Source organism: Symphalangus syndactylus, chromosome 15 (genome assembly GCF_028878055.3).
Source record: "Symphalangus syndactylus isolate Jambi chromosome 15, NHGRI_mSymSyn1-v2.1_pri, whole genome shotgun sequence".
Taxonomy (NCBI): Eukaryota; Metazoa; Chordata; class Mammalia; order Primates; family Hylobatidae; genus Symphalangus; species Symphalangus syndactylus.
In genome coordinates, this window is record NC_072437.2 from 73652660 (window position 1) to 73669980 (window position 17321).

At 48.1% G+C, this 17321-nt stretch overlaps 1 protein-coding gene across 2 annotated transcripts in view; it reads left to right on the forward strand.

Annotated features, from left to right (window-relative positions):
• CRYL1 (crystallin lambda 1) overlaps window positions 1-17321 on the forward strand; it is a 120476-nt gene that overhangs the window by 93558 nt on the left and 9597 nt on the right. The window lies entirely within an intron of this gene.

Genomic DNA, 17321 nt, shown 5'->3' on the forward strand with positions numbered 1-17321 from the left:
ACATCATCCTCTAATGAAAGGATTTTATTTACATGGAGGTGAAGAAATGGCCTGGCTGCACGCATTCCCGTGTACATTTGCATGAGGGGCCGTGGTGCCTGGAGGAGATAGGTCAGCTGGACCCCAGGACGAGGCGGAGAAGTCTCGGGATCTGGGAATGGAACTGTCCGGCCTCCCTTATAGCACTTGCCCAGCTTCTGCAGGGGGAAGGCAAGAGTCTGCCCACGCCTGTGTTGCAAAAACACTGTGGAAGGCTCGAGGGCCGAAAGTACCCAGCTGCACAGCGTAGGGAGGACGCTGCTCAGGCTCGAGTCATCTGCACCTGGCTCCACAGTTCCTTGTTTGGACTCGCAGGGACACACACCGAGCCTTGCCTGAGATGGCAACCAGGAAGCTGACCGTGCCCCAGCTTCCTTGAGTGTTGCATTTCAATTTCCCAGCAGTTCTTCCAAACCAGGCAGGTGTGCATGACAGACGTGGCCTCCTGCAGCCTGCTTCTCGTGTTGGGCCAAATCCCTGTTAGGTTCATTGTCTGACTGGACTGCCGGGTGCATTTGCCACGCGGTTGCCTCGATTCTGTGTCTTGATGTTTAAATCCACTTAAGGCTCCTGTATTTTCAAGAAACAGTGCTCGGGTTTCCACTGTTATGGCGGTGGTTTGAATTTCTTAGTAATTTCTTGAATATCAGTCAGTGTCAAGGTATTTTTAAAGAAACACGGATCTATCAGAACCTTTTTGGAGATTTATTTAAAATATTTCCATTTGTCTAGAAAAGGGGAACAACTTTAGATTCCTTGCCCATGTTCACTTGTTGAATTAAACCTTGTGGAGTTTTAGAGGCAATCTCAACTTTTTATTTGTAAGAAATTTTAGCGCCCTGAGTAAACTCTTGCTTTCTCCAATCTGAAAGGTGTGAGCCCATTCAAGGAAGGGTTTGGGATTCCGGTGTAAGGGGATCGGGCGGGAGGTGTGCACAAAGAACTCTCCATTGCAAGAGCCATGGAGGACTCTGGTGTTTCCTTTTGCTGCTGGAGGAGGGCAGGCGGGAGGGGTGAGTTGGGCTGCTCTGGTAGTTCTGCTGACTCACGATGTCCACCCTGCTTTCGGTTGTCCCTCTTCATGGGTCATGGCGCCTCAGTGACATTGTGTTACTGACTAGCGAGAACATTCTTACTCCTGGCTTTCTGCGGTGATATACCTCCTGAGAAAGTGAAGCCTGCATATGTCTCTGTGTTGGCTACTGTGGGACTCAGATGCCTGGAGTCCCTGTAAGGAACTGAGTGCCAAAATCTAGCAGGATACAGTTTGTGACAGAACAGGAAGAGGTCAAGAGAAATGGGAAATTAAGAAAATGTGAATAAAACCCAAAGAATTACCTTGGTGAAAGTCTAGAAGATAATTTGTTTCTAAAAATAAGGATTATCTACAGGTAGCGAGGCCCAAGGCAGCTCTAGAAACTGCAGGTCCTCTCCTGGCAGGGGTGGGGTGGGAATGGCACTACCAGGAACCCCGAGCCCCACAAGGATGACTTCTAGGGTGTGAGGGGCTTTAGTTATGGGGCAGGGCTGGCAGAGAGGGGGCATGGAGGAGTTGGGGGAGGAGGAGGGGGCTTGTCGTTGTGCTGACCTTGACCATCACTGCTCAGTGGCAGCACCTCCGTTGGCCAGCTACTTCAGGAGCAAGGTCACACCCAGCGTGCCAGCACTCCAGTAGCAGGTTGAAGTTTGACCCTTGCTTGGCATGTTAATTGGGTAGAGCCAGGATGCTTTCAGGGCAAGAGAGGGGCCAGGTGACTTGGTTCAGGGTGCTAGGGGAGCCCGCTGGAACTGGAGCACTGGCACACTGGTCATGACCTTGCTCCTGAAGTAGCTGCTGACATGCGCACCTGAGCATCCACTTGGATGCCCTATATTCCGTAAGGCTCTGGGGCTGCGTGGCAGAACCATGCCTCGTCTCAGTGTGGCCCTAGAGAAATCTTGCCTACCATGATTGTGCCGGCCACAGCGTGCCTCCCACCTAGCAGACAGTGGTGTACCTGACACAGTTCTGGTGGGTTGGTTTAAGGATTCTTGATTTTATTGTAGGAAAATCTATGCTGCTGTGGCCAGTTTCCATGCCAGATACTGCAAGTCAGCAAAAGTGATCAAACCTCTCCAGGGCCCCGCCTCCTGCTCTTGCAAATCTGTATAGTTGCTCCAAGCCACAGTTGAACACAGGGTGCAATGACACCCGTTTGACTCACAACTTCCAAGCCAGATGAACTTGAATTTGCATTTTGGAGTCTTTCAATAGTTGAGCTTAGATTTGGTGTTTTCCAAGTTTACCTCAAAACTTTCAAGAGCAACTTTTAATAGAAAAGGAGCAGAATTGGGGAAATTTTACAGAAGAGACTAAGTAGGCTTGTGCATGTTTTAAGTCGAAAAGCTCCAAAGGCCTTGCAGAGCTTCTCCTTCTCAGTGAGGCCTGGTGTGGGTTCCATGTGTGGCCAGAGGGCCTGGCTCCTGAGCCTTGACTGTAGTGAATGGAATGAGCATTGGTGGGGGGCAACTAGGACTCACTGCCCCTCTAGGACTCACTGGTGTGGGCACTTCTGTTTCAGGATCCTCTGGGCTCGTAAAGCAAATTGAAGTTTGACAGCCTTTTCTGTTTGACCCTTGCTTGGCACGTTAATGGATTAGAGCTAGATGCTCCTACCAGGGTAGGAGAGGTGCCGGGTGACTTGATTCAGGGCGCTAAGGGAGCCTGCTGGAAATGAGCTGTATGCCTGTGTCCAGGCATGTGGGTACTGGGTCAGCAGGTCAGGGAGGAATGTGGTTCTCTGCCACCCCTGCCATCTGCAGGTGAGGCAGCTCTGCACAAATCATATGAAAGTGTGAATTTCCAGGGGTCTGACCTCCAAGTTGAGGTAGGAGCTAGAACAGGATGGAAGGATGGCTGCCTCACATATGCGGAATAATCCTACTTGGGATTGCTGGATTCAACCTGGTTATGCTTTGTTGTGAATTTTTTTTGCATCTAAATTCATAGGAGATATTTTTGTGTGGATTTCTTTTTTTGTACTATCTTTATTTGATTTTGGTATCAAGATCATACAGGTGGAAAAGCCCAATGCTTGGGACCAGAAATATTTCAGATTTTGGATGTTTGCAGATTTTGGAATATTATATACTTAACCATTTTAGCATCTCTAATCCAAAAATCTGAGATTTGGAATGCTCCAGTGAGCAATTCCTTTGAGTGTCATGTTGGCGCTGAAAAAGTTTCAGATTTTGGAGCACTTTGGGGTTCAGATTTTCAGATTAGGGATACTCAGCCTGTTCTGGCTGCATAAAATGAATTGGGAAGTTCTTCCTCCTCTCTATTTCCTGGAAGAGATTGTGTGTAATTTTTGTTAATTCATTTTTAGATATTTGGTAGAATTTTCCAGTAAAACCATCCAGGCCAGGGTGGGGTTCTTTTCTGGGAGCTTTCTAATGATGAATTTAATTTCTTTAATGGTTATGGAACCATTTGGATTGTCTGTTTCATCTTGATTGAGTTTTGATGGTTTGTCGTTTCTGAGAAATTGGTCCATTTCTTTTAAGTCATTGAACTTAAGAGCATAAAGTTCTCGGTAGCCCTCCTTTTTATCCTTTCAATGGCTGCAGGGTCTGTTGTGATATCCCTGGTTTCCTTCCTGAAATTGGTGATTGGTGTTCTCTTTTTGTCTTTGTTCTCTTGCTAGAGGTTTGTCAATTTTATTGATTTTTTTTTTTTTGAGGAGCAACTTTTTGTCTCATTGATTTTTTTTTCCTTTTATTTTCCCGTTTTCAGTCTCACTCACTCACTCTGGGACCATATTTTTACACCTGCAGCCAAGCATTAAGGAGACATTCTAAGAAAGGGGTGGGGGTGGCAGGGAGCCTCCCTCACTGTGGGGGTTTGTGGAGGGGAGCCACACTGCCAGTGCCATTTCTAGGTCAGAAAGAGAAAGCACTGGGAATGACAAGCATTTTCTTTTCTTGTCTTTGTGGCATCCTGGGCTATGACACGCTCCCTTGTCATCACCCGTTCTCTCTGTGTTCCATGCAGCTCTGTAAGCCCTCAGACCTTCGTGGGGTAGAACGGACACCTGGATAGCCAAGGGAATGAAGGTGCCAGGTCTATTGTGCCATCTCATAGATGTTCACTCCGTTTCGTTACTCTTCCAGTTGGCTACAGTTTTGGGATGAAGCAGCCCTGTGGTCTTGGAAATGCCAGATGGACATGTCTGGCCACAATCTACTGACACTTACCTCCCCTGCCAGAGGCCTGCTGCCTGGACGACAGGATCTTATTGGCTGGGATGTCATTTCAAGTCTACATTTTTAAGGCATTAGAATAATGAAGGACATTGTGTTGTGACAATAGACTTTTGGCTGGACAGTAGCTAAGTTTGTTGCCTGTAAATTCTTTCCCATGAGGGCAGGGCATGTGGAGGTGCCTGGGAATGAATCTGCAACCCTCGGCAGGTTCTCAGCCTCCTGGTGTGAGTTGGTGGTGATGAGCTTCGGAAATTGCTGACCTTGGGTTCTGCCTGTCCTTCGGAATGATGTCATCTCTGTGCTGGACTGTTGTCCTTAGGGCCTGGGCCGCAGAGATTGAGTTCTTGGTCTCTTGATTTGTCAGGGTGGGTGTGGTCTGGGGCATCTGGATGGGGCCCTGAGATTCCAGAACTTCGTCGTTGAACTTTATTTCAGACATGTCTGCCAACTGTTAGGAGACATTGTTTTAGTTAATGAAATGTATCTCAAAGATCACGTAGTAAAATTGCCAGATGAGGCTTTTTGTGGCAAACTTACTCAAAGATTTCTGTTGAATGTCATTTGTATGCACATACCACGTCCCTGGCTTTGTATGTGTCTCTGTGTGTCTCTATGTGTGTCTCTTGTTTCTGACTCCTTCTCTCTGACCGCAAGCTCACAATAGACACACATGCAGCTCTAACCAGCTTCTGCTTAGTTGGAGATTCCCATGTGGTCACTATAGCTGTGATTCACAGTCCTAGTTTTAAGACGCCGAATACTTCTGGTTATACCAAAAGATGTAAAAATTGATTTTAAAAAAGTAGCTGGGCAGGTGGCACACGTCTACAGTCCCAGCTACCGAGGAAGCTGAGGCAGGGGTATTGCTTGAGTCCAGGAGTCCAAAACCAGCCTGGGTAACATAGTGAGACCCTCTTTTTTTTTTTTTTAAATAAAGATAGACAATTCACTTTTAATTAAAAACACAAACATATTAGAATGAATGAACAATAGGTTGTAACTGCACAGAGGATGAGAATCGCTCTTCCAAATCAAAAGCTCACCCAGCCAGACCTGCCACGCTTGGACCTGCCGGAGAGCGACACCCCAGGGAATCCCCTTGTCATACTGCTGGCATGCTTAGCATCAGCCACCCGCCTCCAGCTGTTTGATTTCCTGAGCAGGGATGCAAATTGTGATTAGGTTTTCCTTTTAGGAGGTTTTCCCTTTAGGAGTCATGGGCCTGTGTGGGCAGAAGCAGGTCCCTCAGGAGGGACACCTGGAAACAGCACTCCCCTATAGCTGATTGTAGCTGAACGCCTGTGCTTGGGTGTATCCTCCCTGCCGACTGTACAGTGGGGCCTCTGTGTACTGGGGCCTGATCTCGTGCTGTCAGCCAGGTTTGCGCATAATCCGCTGCATTATGAACTGTTATGCTGAAATCAGAATGTAAATTAGAAGCTCCTTGGCAGACTGGGAGGTTACACAGAGGGGAGCCAAGGGCATGAACATATTCTGGGGGCAAGATGGCCTAAAATGTTTAAATTCGCTGTTGTAACTACCTCTTACATTTCTCTCACATGTGCTATGTCCACTTGGAGGTGAATGGTCCGTTGATTTCTTCTCTCCTCTTATCAACCAGCATTCATATGGGTCTAGTTCTCCACCTCTGCGTGAATACCCAGGAAGTTGCCATCTCACATATTTCATTTTCTGAGCAGGAAGCCATCTCAGCAAGCTGCCTGCGTGGCCTGTCCTTTTCTGGCAGTCCGGTGGGGCTCTGCCGTTTCACTAATATCATTGTCAACGTGAGCAGGTGCCCTGAGACCCTATAACAGAGTGAGGCAGGCTCACTGATGGTTACTCAGATGTCAACTCTGGAAGAGAATCAGCACAAAGCGGGCGCTCCAAGGAGGAGCAGAACTGGGCTTCATCATCGTTTCGTAGGCTTTGAGGTCAAGGACAGGAACAGCAGTCTTGTGGCTGGAAGCAGCAGAGCTTGACAAGAGGAAGCCTGTGCGGAGCCACTGCCAACAGGAGATGGGGTCCTGCTGGCAGCTTTTCTGGAGAAGGACGGCGTTGGAGATGAACTGCTGTGGTTTGCTTCAGACTGTGGTGCACCTGGAATGTGTCCGGGGGAAAACGTTGAGGCTTGAGTAAAATAGCACAGCGCAGACATTGGCAACATCTGTCTGGTCTTGGCACGAAGTCACATAGAGTGATGGGGCCCAGCGTTTGGGGAAGTTGAGGGAGCCAGGAAACAGCCAAGTCCGGCCTCCGCACCATGCCTCAGCTGGAGGGGTTCTACGTTTTACCTACTTGAAAACTGAACCCTAAGAGTTTAGGATTTTTTTTAAGACACAACATTTGAAGCATCTGAGTGAATCACTGATGGGGCTTCCAGAGTTCCGAGTATCTCAGCGCTGCCTTTTCTTCCTGCTGCTCTGAGGCTCACATCACCCCGGAAGGGATGTGTTCTCCCTCTGCCGGCTTTGCCCTGGGCTAGGCCTGTGCAGGCTCTGCAGGGGGTCGGCGTGGGGGGGAGTCTTTGCTCTGCTTCTCCTACCAGGCTCCTTCTGTGACCTGTTCAGTCTCTCTCTCCTCTGACAGCATCTGCCCAAAGCCCCAGGTGCCGCTTAGAGCTGACCCCTCGGGCACCCCAGGATGCTGCGCCATTCTTTCCTCTCTCACATGGCCTGGGCCATTGTCCTTTCGCTCAGCTGGCCTCTGTCTTCTGCACCTTCTGAAGTCTGGGTGGCCAGCGTGTCTGTGGGAGTAAGGACCTTACCAGAGGGCCACTGGACAGCTCTCTTGGCTCTGACTATCCCAGCTCCTAGTCTCCAGGAGGTTTGCTGAAGACCATCCTAGCTCCACTGTGCCTGTCCTCTTCCTCAGCTCCTTTCCAACAGAGTCCACGTGCTGCTTCTCAGTCCAGCCACTCAGCGGCACCTCTGTTGGGACTGCAGGGTTGTTAGAGCAGATACATCACCCACGTTGCTAGGACCAGCCTCCTGGTTAATTGAGACCTGTGTTTTTGTTGGCTTCAAATGCAGAGAGCTCTGTATGAATGATCTTCTGCCAGAAGCAATGGGAGAGGGGATATTTTTCATCTACAGGGAAGCACTGAAAGATTATTTTGAGGAGCCCTAGAACTATATCAGAGCCCATTCCCAGCCGGGCGTGGTGGCTCACACCTGTAATCCCAGCACTTTCGGAAGCCAAGGCGGGGGAATCACGAGGTCAGGAGTTCGAGACCAGTCTGGCCAACAAGGTGAAACCCCATCTCTATTAAAAATACAGAAAGTAGCCAGGTGTGGTGGTGTGTGCCTGTAGTCCCAGTAAGGCAGAGGTTGCAGTGAGCCAAGATCACACCACGGCACTCCAGCCTGGGTGACAGAGCAAGACTCTGTCTCAAAAAAAAAAAAAAAAAGGACCCACACCCCCACACCCATGAGTCAGCGAGTACTCAGTGTCCACCAAGAGAGGCTCCAGTCAAATAGAGAGTAGAGTCTGGCCTTCCTCAAAACACCAGCAAACTGGATTCAACAGCACATTAAAAGGATCCTGTATTTAACAACATAATCAAGGGGAGTTCATCACAGGGTGCAGAGACACTTTACCATAGGCAAATCTATAAATGTGATATGCCACGTTAACAGAATACAGGACAACAACCATATGATCACCTCAACAGATGCAGAAAAAGCACACGACAACATTCAGCAACATTCTATAATAAAACTCTCTTCAAATTAGATATAGAAGAAGTGTTCCTCAACACAGTAAAGGCCATACGTGACACACCCACAGCAAATATCATACTCAATCGTGAAAAGTTGAAGGCTTTTCTTCTAACATTAGGAACAAGACAAGGGTGCCTACTCTCACCACGTCTATCCAACATAGTACGGAAGTCCTAGCCATAGCAATTAGGCAAGAGAAAGAAATAAAAGGCATTCGAATTGGAAATGAAGTTAAATTATCACTGTTTGCTGGCAACATGATCTCATATATAGAAAATCCTAAAGTTCTGTTGGAACTGATAAATAAATTCAGTAAAGTTGCAGGATACAAAGTCAACATACAAAGGTTGGTAGCATTTCTATACACTAACAAGGAACTATGTGAAAAAGAAATCAAGAAAACAATTCCATTTACAATAGCTGCCCCAAAATGCTTAGAAATACATTTAACCAAGAAAGTGAAATATCTGTACACTGACAACCATAATTACACAGATGAAAAAAACTGAAGAAGACACAAATAAATGGAAGGACATTCTGTGTTCATGGATTTGAAGGATTAATATTGTTAAAATGTCCATACTGCCCAAGGTGATCTACAGATTCAGCGCAATCCCTATCAAACTTCCAGTGGCATTTTTCACAGAGTAGCATGGCCCTTTGGTTGGAAAGACTGTAGATACCACTTGAGATGGGTTAGGATGCATGTGACAAACTGTTGGAAAGTGGGGCTCTTCCAAAAGGAGAGCAGGAGTGCAAGACTTTTCCAGAAAGGCTGGTGGCTTTGTGCAGAGAAATGGCATCTAAGCATATTTGTAAAGCTTTCTCCTCCTCTATGTTAGAGTCAGAAGCTGCATGCCACCCGTGTGCAGAGCCAAGTCCAGCTCAGCTTTCCCATAGGTTTGCTTACACTTGCTGGGCGACCCCAGCCTGGCTGGAGGTGCAAGGGAGCACGTTTGTACCTTGTAATGTTTTCTCTCTAGAGTAAGTAGTGCAGATGTTTGCAGGGATTACATCAACTGCCACAGCAACTGGAATTCTATCTGCAAACTTTTATTTGCTGGGTTGGAATCATTAGTTAATTAGGACTTTTTTTTTGTTTTTTTGTTTTTTTGGAAATGGAGTTTCACTCTGTGGCCCAGGTTGGAGTGCAATGGCATGATCTCGGCTCATGGCAATCTCCATCTCCCAGGTTCAAAGGCTTCTCCTGCCTCAGCCTCCCAAGTAGCTGGGACTACAGGCGCATGCCACCATGCCTGGCTAATTTTTTGTATTTTTAGTAGAGATGGGGTTTCTCCATGTTGGCCAAGCTGGTCTTGAACTCCTGACCTCAAATGACCGGCCTGCCTTGGCCTCCCAAAGTGCTAGGATTACAGGTGTGAGCCATCACGCCTGGCCTTAATTAGGATTTTTTTTCTAGCAGCAATTTTCCATAAGGAGTAGACTATTTTTATACCATTATTTATTATTTTGTGGGTGGCCATTTTCTGAGTAGTCATATTGGTGAGGAACAAAACCCTGTTGAAAAGAGAGATACTGCTGATTTATGAATTTAGAGATGCCTGTATCCCCATTAACAAGCAAATAAATAACATCAACATACTCATTAAAAATCCCCAAAATGCTGCAAAACTTCTATGTTAATATTCTAACTCTAAAAAATAAATACATACATAAATAAATGAAAATGTTGTTACTGTAACACCTTCTAGCAATCATTACGAATAGGTGCTTGCGCAGTGAATATAAATGATGGATTTCAGCTCCCTCAGTTTGAAGTTGGGAAGTTAACAGGCCAGGGGTAAGGGTCCCCAGAAGTAGAGGATGGGGGTGAGGAGTCCCCAAGAGAAAAGGCAAAGAGAAGGGAGGCGGGAGGTGACAGACGACACTGCATCCCTCTTCCCTTGTGGGAGCCAGCCTTTGTGCCTTCCATCGGCTGCAGGTAGAAGCCAGGTGAGAGGCCACTGGAGCCCTAGGGGCCATCAAGGCAGGAAGTGTCTCTCGGTAAAGATGTGGGGAGCAGGCAGATATGGGGCTTGTGCTCCATGGCTGTTTTTGGAGTCAGGGCTTACACTCTTTGGTTCAAAACTTATTGTAGTAAACTGTATTCCCAGAGGACCCCTCAATTAAAGTATCACTACCCTCATAGAATGGAAGTGAACGTATTCACATTCATACACAATGATGGATTCTTTTTGCTGTTGTATTTGTTTCAAAAGTCTAGGCCTTTCCTTTCTTTCAGACTCTATAATACTGTTGTTTTTCCCCCTGAAAGCATCATTATACACATAGTGTACTAAGAAAAAGTGCACCAGGGAATTAGCACCGGGGCCTGAAGTACTCTGGAATGTCCCTTTTATTAGAGCAAAGTCTTTCCTCTCTTTCCTTTCCATTTTGTTTGTTTGTTTGTTTCTATTTAAAAGCTCTATGTTAGGCTGGGCGCGGTGGCTCACGCCTGTAATCCCAGCATTTTGGGAGGCCAAAGCGGATGGATCATGAGGTCAGGAGATCGAGACCATCCTGGCTAACACAGTGAAACCCTGTTTCTACTAAAAATACAAAAATTTAGCCAGGTGTGATGGCGGGCGCCTGTAGTCCCAGCTATTCGGGAGGCTGAGCCAGGAGAATCGCTTGAACCCAGGAGGCGGAGGTTGCAGTGAGTTGAGATTGCACCACTGCACTCCATCCTGGGCGACAGAGCGAGACTCTGTCTCAAAAAAAAAAACAAAAAACAAACAAACAAAAACCCCTCTATTTTAAAGAAAAGTCAAAGGGAAAACACCACCTGTGTTTGCTCTACCCTAAGTCAAATTGCTTTCATTTTCCTTTGTTCCTGTCTAGTCTCTATTATGAACATGCTGCTCACGTTTTTATTCATTGTTAATGGCTTTATGATATTTCATTTAGCTGGTCTTTTTTTTTTTTTCTTTTAAATCCAATCTTTCCCTTACTGGGGGATGTTTTAAGGTCAGGCCTCAGTGAGCCTCTTTGCACATATGGTTTCTTCTTCTGGAGTCTTTTCTGGAATAATTCTGGGAGTGGGCTCGCCCTGCGGGAGAGTAACATTTTTATAACTTGATAGATGTAGCTGAGATGCCTCCCAGAGGGGAGACCTGCCTCTCCTCCGGCAGCTGTGCACGTGGGCTTGTTCCCAGCAGCCTGGCCAGGGTGGTCCACCTGGTGTTTCTCATCTTCTTTCCCCGGAGCACTGACTCCTGCGCGTCCTCTCGAAAGACTCTTGACAGGACGGGTGTTTTATGGGTGTGATTCAGTGTCCTCTTGCATCAGTTCAATGTGGCGGTGTTCAATCAACCCTTGTAGCGTTAGCAAAATTTGCTCAAGTCATTCCGCAGGAATGTCTGTGTCTTGCTTCCAAGAAAGCTTGTAAGTGCCGGCAACAGGCCAAGCAGCTCACAAACCTGACCACAAGCCTGTGAGTCATTGTGGGGCAGCACTTAGCAGTCTTTTATTTTCGACTTACTAAAGTCTCATCTTGGCCTCACCTTGTCCCTGGAAGGTGGCGTGGGTGGGGACCGGCGGGTCAGATCTTTTTCACCCTTGCCGTGGAGCCAGTTTCCTGTTGCATGTGGGGGAAGCAACATGTGGTGAAGAGTATAGCAAACGAAAACATGTGGGTACGGTATGTGTAAGTGGAGGGAACAAACTCATAATTCCAACTAGTTTCTCATGAGAGACTCATGAATCATTGTGATAGTTCTCAATATAAACTTAATCTAGGCCAGACGTGGTGGCTCACACCTGTAATCTCAGCACTTTGGGAGGCTGAGGCGGGTGGATCACTTGAGGTCAGGAGTTTGAGACCAGCCTGACCAACATGGAGAAACTGTGTCTCTACTAAAAATACAAAATTAGCTGGGCGTGGTGATGCATGCCTGTAATCCCAGCTATTTGGAAGCCGAAGCAGGAGAATCGCTTGAACCCGGGAGGCGGAGGTTGCAGTGAGCTGAGATCCCGCCATTGCACTCCAGCCTGGACAACAAGAGCAAAACTCCATCTCAAAATAATAATAATAATAATAAACTTAATCTCTAACTCTGTTACTCCCTGTAGCGTTTGCAAGGACCCTAGGGCTGGATGTTTCTCAGAGGGACAGTCTAGTACCCTGGCTCATGCTCGAGTTATTTCTGTACAAGTGATTGTTCTTGTCTGGGTCTGTCCTTGAACATCTCTGGAGATGAGAAAATCATCGAGATTTAACTTTGTTCCATCCTTTCTTTCACTAGAGATTGAGGTGGACGTGCTGGTGTAATCCTTTCTTCTTGGCCACTGCCCTGGGGTGATCCACACAAGCCCAGTGCTTTCTTCATGTCGCCCTCATAGGGCTGAAGGTGGCAGAGTACTCCTTGCTGTTGCGTTTCTTTATTTGACACTCACCTAAGATAAAACCTTTTGTGACTCCTGCCTCTTAATTTTTCTCCTGTTTCTCAGTTGACAGTGGACTTATGCCGAAACTCTAGCTGAGGAGTGGAAGGACTTGAATAGAACCTCATCCAAATTCCTGAGAGGCAAGTCTGTGTTCCTGGTGGTGATAGTAGTAGTAAAGTTATAGTAGTGTTTGCACAAGAAAAATGTGAAAATTCAGGACCAAGTTTGGGGGAAAAGTAGAGCAAAACAAAATAGAAGATCGAAAGCTGGGAATTAGTAAAAAAGAAGTGGATGAGGAAGAATGGTATGAAGAAAAATGAGAAAAGCAAATGAAAATGAGGGCATGCAAAAAAATATATGAATCAGAAAATTAAATCTAGGAATGGGATGATTATAGAGAAGGAAAGATGGTTCTGTGTAGCTGGTGATCAGTAGAGGAGATAGTCACGGAGGATTTACTCATCAAATATCGTGTGCCTCCACCACGCAAGTTTCTCTCCTGCCTTCCTTTTCTTCTTGGACTGTCCGAAGGACCAGAGTAAGTACCACAGCATCTGTTAACCCTTTGCTATTGTTAATTGTTAGATGTGTCTTGCTTCCTCTTCTCCCCATCCCCACCCCACAAACAAACAAAAGTCCTTGATCCAAGATCCCTGAGGGTATCTGTCCCCTGAGAGGGTCAGCTCGGCCAGGCTAGAGCATCCAGTCACTCAGTCAAACTCAGTCTAGATGTTGCTGGGAAGGTATTTGGTACATAGTTGACTGTAAGTAAATGAGATTATTCTCCATAGTCTGGGTGGGCTAAATCCAGTCCATTGAAAGGCCTTGAAAGCAGAACTGAGATCTTCCTGAGGAAGGAGAAATTCCACCTGCAGACTGTGGGGTAGTTCCTGCCTGGAGTTGCCGACCTGCCCTCCTGATGGCCTGTCCATGGCTTTCCGACTTGCCAGGCCCACAGTCACATGAGCCAATTCCTTGAAATAAATATCTTGATGTATGTGTGTGTGTGTGAATCTTATTGGCTTTGTCTGGTAGAACCCTGAGTGATACATCCCTAAACCTTTCATTCGACTTAACATTTGTGTCATAGCAGTTGGGTACATTATTAACTATCTTGCATTTTCTCCTTACTTCACGGGTGACAGTCTTGTGGCTCCTCTCAGCCTGGGCATTTTCTCCCACCAAATCAGGTGCAAAGTATGTGCCCCAGCTATCCATGTGTTACTCGACTGTGGAAAAATCTCAGGTTTTAACTAAGGAAGCAGAAGCAAGAAGTTTTTCAATAAAAGGGGTTCCTTAACACTGTCTGGGATCTCTTTGCCCAATGATTTTCAGGACATGAAACCACGTTTTGAACCAACAGTGATTGTAGTATTCATTGCTTTGTATGATTTTTTAAGAATCTTTTCTTTGTATGTGTGACTTGAGAATTTTACCATAAAATGGAGTAAGTACTGATTGCTAAACTGATCAATGTTAACGGAACCACAGAAAGGCTGGACTCAGGTAGGGTTCCCATCTCCACACAGCTGTGCTGCCCGTCACCTATTCCAAGGAATCGCTTGTCAGTTCCCTGTTTCAACATAAGCACTTGTTTCTGCCTGTTATGCTGCTGCGATTATTTATCAATGACAAATGATTATTTGTCATTGTTATGATAATATTAGGTCACAGATGTCACAAGGCTTTGGGTGGAATGAAGCTCAGTGGCAAAATTAAGCAACCTGAGCTTCAAAACATCCTAAATGGGAAAGCTTTAGTTCAGCACCAAGTGCAGCAGGGAGAAACTCAAAAGTTTCTCAGAAGTTTCTCAAAAGTTTGCCTTGGGGACATGATATCCTAGTTGTGGAGCTTCTCAACTGAATGCCTTGTGGTCCTTTTCTTTCTCTATATTTAGCTTCTTGGTAAAAACTCAAGCTTTGAGAAATCCATTTCAGAAATTCAAACTGGCAGAAAGAAGGAGTGAGGAAGGGAAAGTATCAAAACGTTTTCCCTTTCTCACTTGTTCTACTGGTGAATAGTGACTGATGGAAGACCCACAGCCCTCCTCTAGATGAAATCAGGCAGAGCTGAGAACATGGCAGTTGGAGGGAGTGTGGCTCCTCCCACGTCGTAGGGCAGCATGGAGAACCCTTCTCGGGCATTAGTCAGGGGCTGTTAGCTCAGATGATACAAACCAAAAAGGACCTACTCTTGGGTGGCTCACCTGTTTTCTATTTTGCAATCATAAAAGTGATTTTTTAAAAATCAGCTCTAAAAATACTAAGTACGATTCGAAAAGAGCCAAGCCAAATAACACTGCAAGTATAGGGTGGCTTCCATGTTTACATACTTCCCAGTTTGAATACTAAAATGAAAACTTGGGGCTGTTTGGAATGTTGGCCTGGAAACCAAGGGTGAGGGAGAGTCTGCAGGCCGCCGGGCTGCCTTTCACAGCATTCCAGAGCCCACGGGGGTGCGAGGGGCCACAGCCCAGGCCTTCCAGCAGCCTGGAGAGAGGGCAGGGAGCCACCCTTCCTGCCTCCAGACCTCCTGCCAGGGAGGGGAGGCGACAATGTCTGTGTTCCACGCGGGATTCTTGACGGTTCAGGAGTTTCTGTGGGCCTTAGGTAGATATCCCCCAGCCCCCATGATGCCCCGACCCGTTACAGCTTCGCTGTTGGGAGTGAAAGGAGGCGACCCTCCTCAGCATTGCAGTGACTTGCACAGACTGATTCGCTCTCCTTAGCAGTCAGTGAACACGTGATAGGGTGATTTAGAACTCGAAGGAAACCCGATGAGATACCATTTCACCCTACCAGATTAGCGAAACTTTGCAAGGGTGAGGACATCAAGCGGGGCGAGGCTGAGGCGCGACGGGACCTCTTCTACACAATGCTGGAGGCCGGGGCGCCGCAGTGAGGGGGAGAAGGATGCTCTGGGCCCCAGCCGCGGCCCGGGCCCTGTGCCCGTGTCCCTGGCTGCCCTGCTCACAGGAGCCTCAGACTAGCCAAAGGCTCATGGCCGCAGGGTGGATGAGTAGACTCATGTCTCTGCATCAAGGAGATGGACACGTGACTCAGGTGAATCTGAGAAACAGGATGGTGAGAGACAAGTCACGAAAGAACGTGCGCTCAGTGATTCCACTTACAAGAAGATTAGAAATGGGCCAGCAGCAAACGCTGCAGTTGAGGAATGTGAACACGGGTGGCCAGTCTCAGAAGCAGGAAAGCCGCTATTGCAGGAGTCAGGGTGCAGGCCTCTAGAAGCGGGCGGAGTCTGCGGCAGGGGAGGCCAGGCGTTGCTTTGTAATTCTCCTGGAAACGTGGGTTGTGGCTTGTTCAGCCTCGATATGTTTGTGTCCCATGTGCGCAAACAAAACGAAATGCAAAGTGGCTCTCTAAAAGGGAGTTGCGGGTCACAGTGAGTGGCCCTGGCCCTCGCCCACGCCGGTGGCATGGCTGTGGCCGTCCTGGCTCCTGGGCCAGGCCGCCTGCTCCCGCTTCACCACCGCGCTCTCTGCAGACGCAGGGCGGTGTCCAAGCCAGCACACGGACTTGAGGCACCTGGCTGTCGCCCGCCGCAGCCGGTTGCGGGGCACGGCGGGGGTTTCGAACCCCTTTTCTCGCTTCTTGGGGGACCCTGGGGCTGCCCTGGAGGCCCAGGAACCTCGAGGCCAGGCCCAGGCGCCCCAGGCTCGCAGCAGGGCAGAGGGCGCCTCCCTGCAGTCCGCTGTGCCGGGGTCCCCGCAGAGCCCTCCGGGCGGAGCAGGCCCCCAGCTCGGAGACGGCCCTCTGGGCAAAGACAGGCTCTACCCGCAAGCCTGGGAGGGAGTGGGGCCGGGTGCGGGCGTGGGGAGGTGCCCCGGGGTAGGGAAACCGGGCTCAGCCGAGGGCAGGCGGGCCCGCCCAGGCCGCGATGGGAAGGGCGCGACGCATGGTCCACGGTCGGGCTCTCGCAGGCGGGCCAGCGCTACTGCCTCAGTCCTACAGAGCTATGGTGAAAGACAGCGCTCAGATGAGACCTGGGGCGGCGGATTCCGCGGGAGTGCTGCGCGTCTGAGCCGTGAAGGCGTAGGGGAAAAGGTGGCGGCTTCCCTCGGTCCGCCCTCCTGACAGTGGAAATACCCAAGGGGGAGGCATCCTCTGACGGGAGGGACCTCAGTGGAGCGCAGCTCTTGCAGATCATTATCTGCGCTTCCCTGCCTCCATCCCAAAGCCACTTGAGGCCAAGGAACACAGTTGGCTGATCAGACGTCTAACCTCAACACATAACAACTTGCCTCTTGCTTTGCAATTTACATTGCAGAAGATTCCAGGGCCCCACCTTAGCAAACAAACCCATGGTTCTAAGCTGCATTTCATCAAAGAATATCACTTTTTACGAACTCATTAAAAGCTGAACAAGGCCGAACTTGCAGGCAGGTGAAGCCTGGAGAGCACCGTCCCACGTGTTTTGATGGCTCTAATCTTACTCCCCCCGGGTCCTAGGCACAAATCTAGAAAATCCTTCCTGTCCTTTTACTACGATGCCCCGGGTCCTCACGCTCCCCTTGTCGTCAGCCTCTCCCACTCCCTGCAGCTGCAGGCGGTCCGTAGATTGTAGGGTGAGATAAGGAGGCAGGGAGGTCAAGAGAAATTGATTTCAACCCGTAGTAGATTGCAGGGATGGAAAAGGTGAATTTGTGTTTGACCATTTCACAAAAAAAAAAAAAAAAAATCTCTTTTTAGTATATATGTGTGTGTGTGTGTGTGTATATATATATATATATACATGTATATATATATATAAAATTTTTTTTTTTTTGATACAGAGTCTCGCTTTGGTGCCCAGGCTGGAGTGCAGTGGCATGATCTCGGCTCAGTGCAACTTCTGCCTCCTGGGTTCAAGTGATTCTCGTGCCTCAGCCTCCTGAGTAGCTCGGACTAGAGGCATGCGCCACCATGCCCG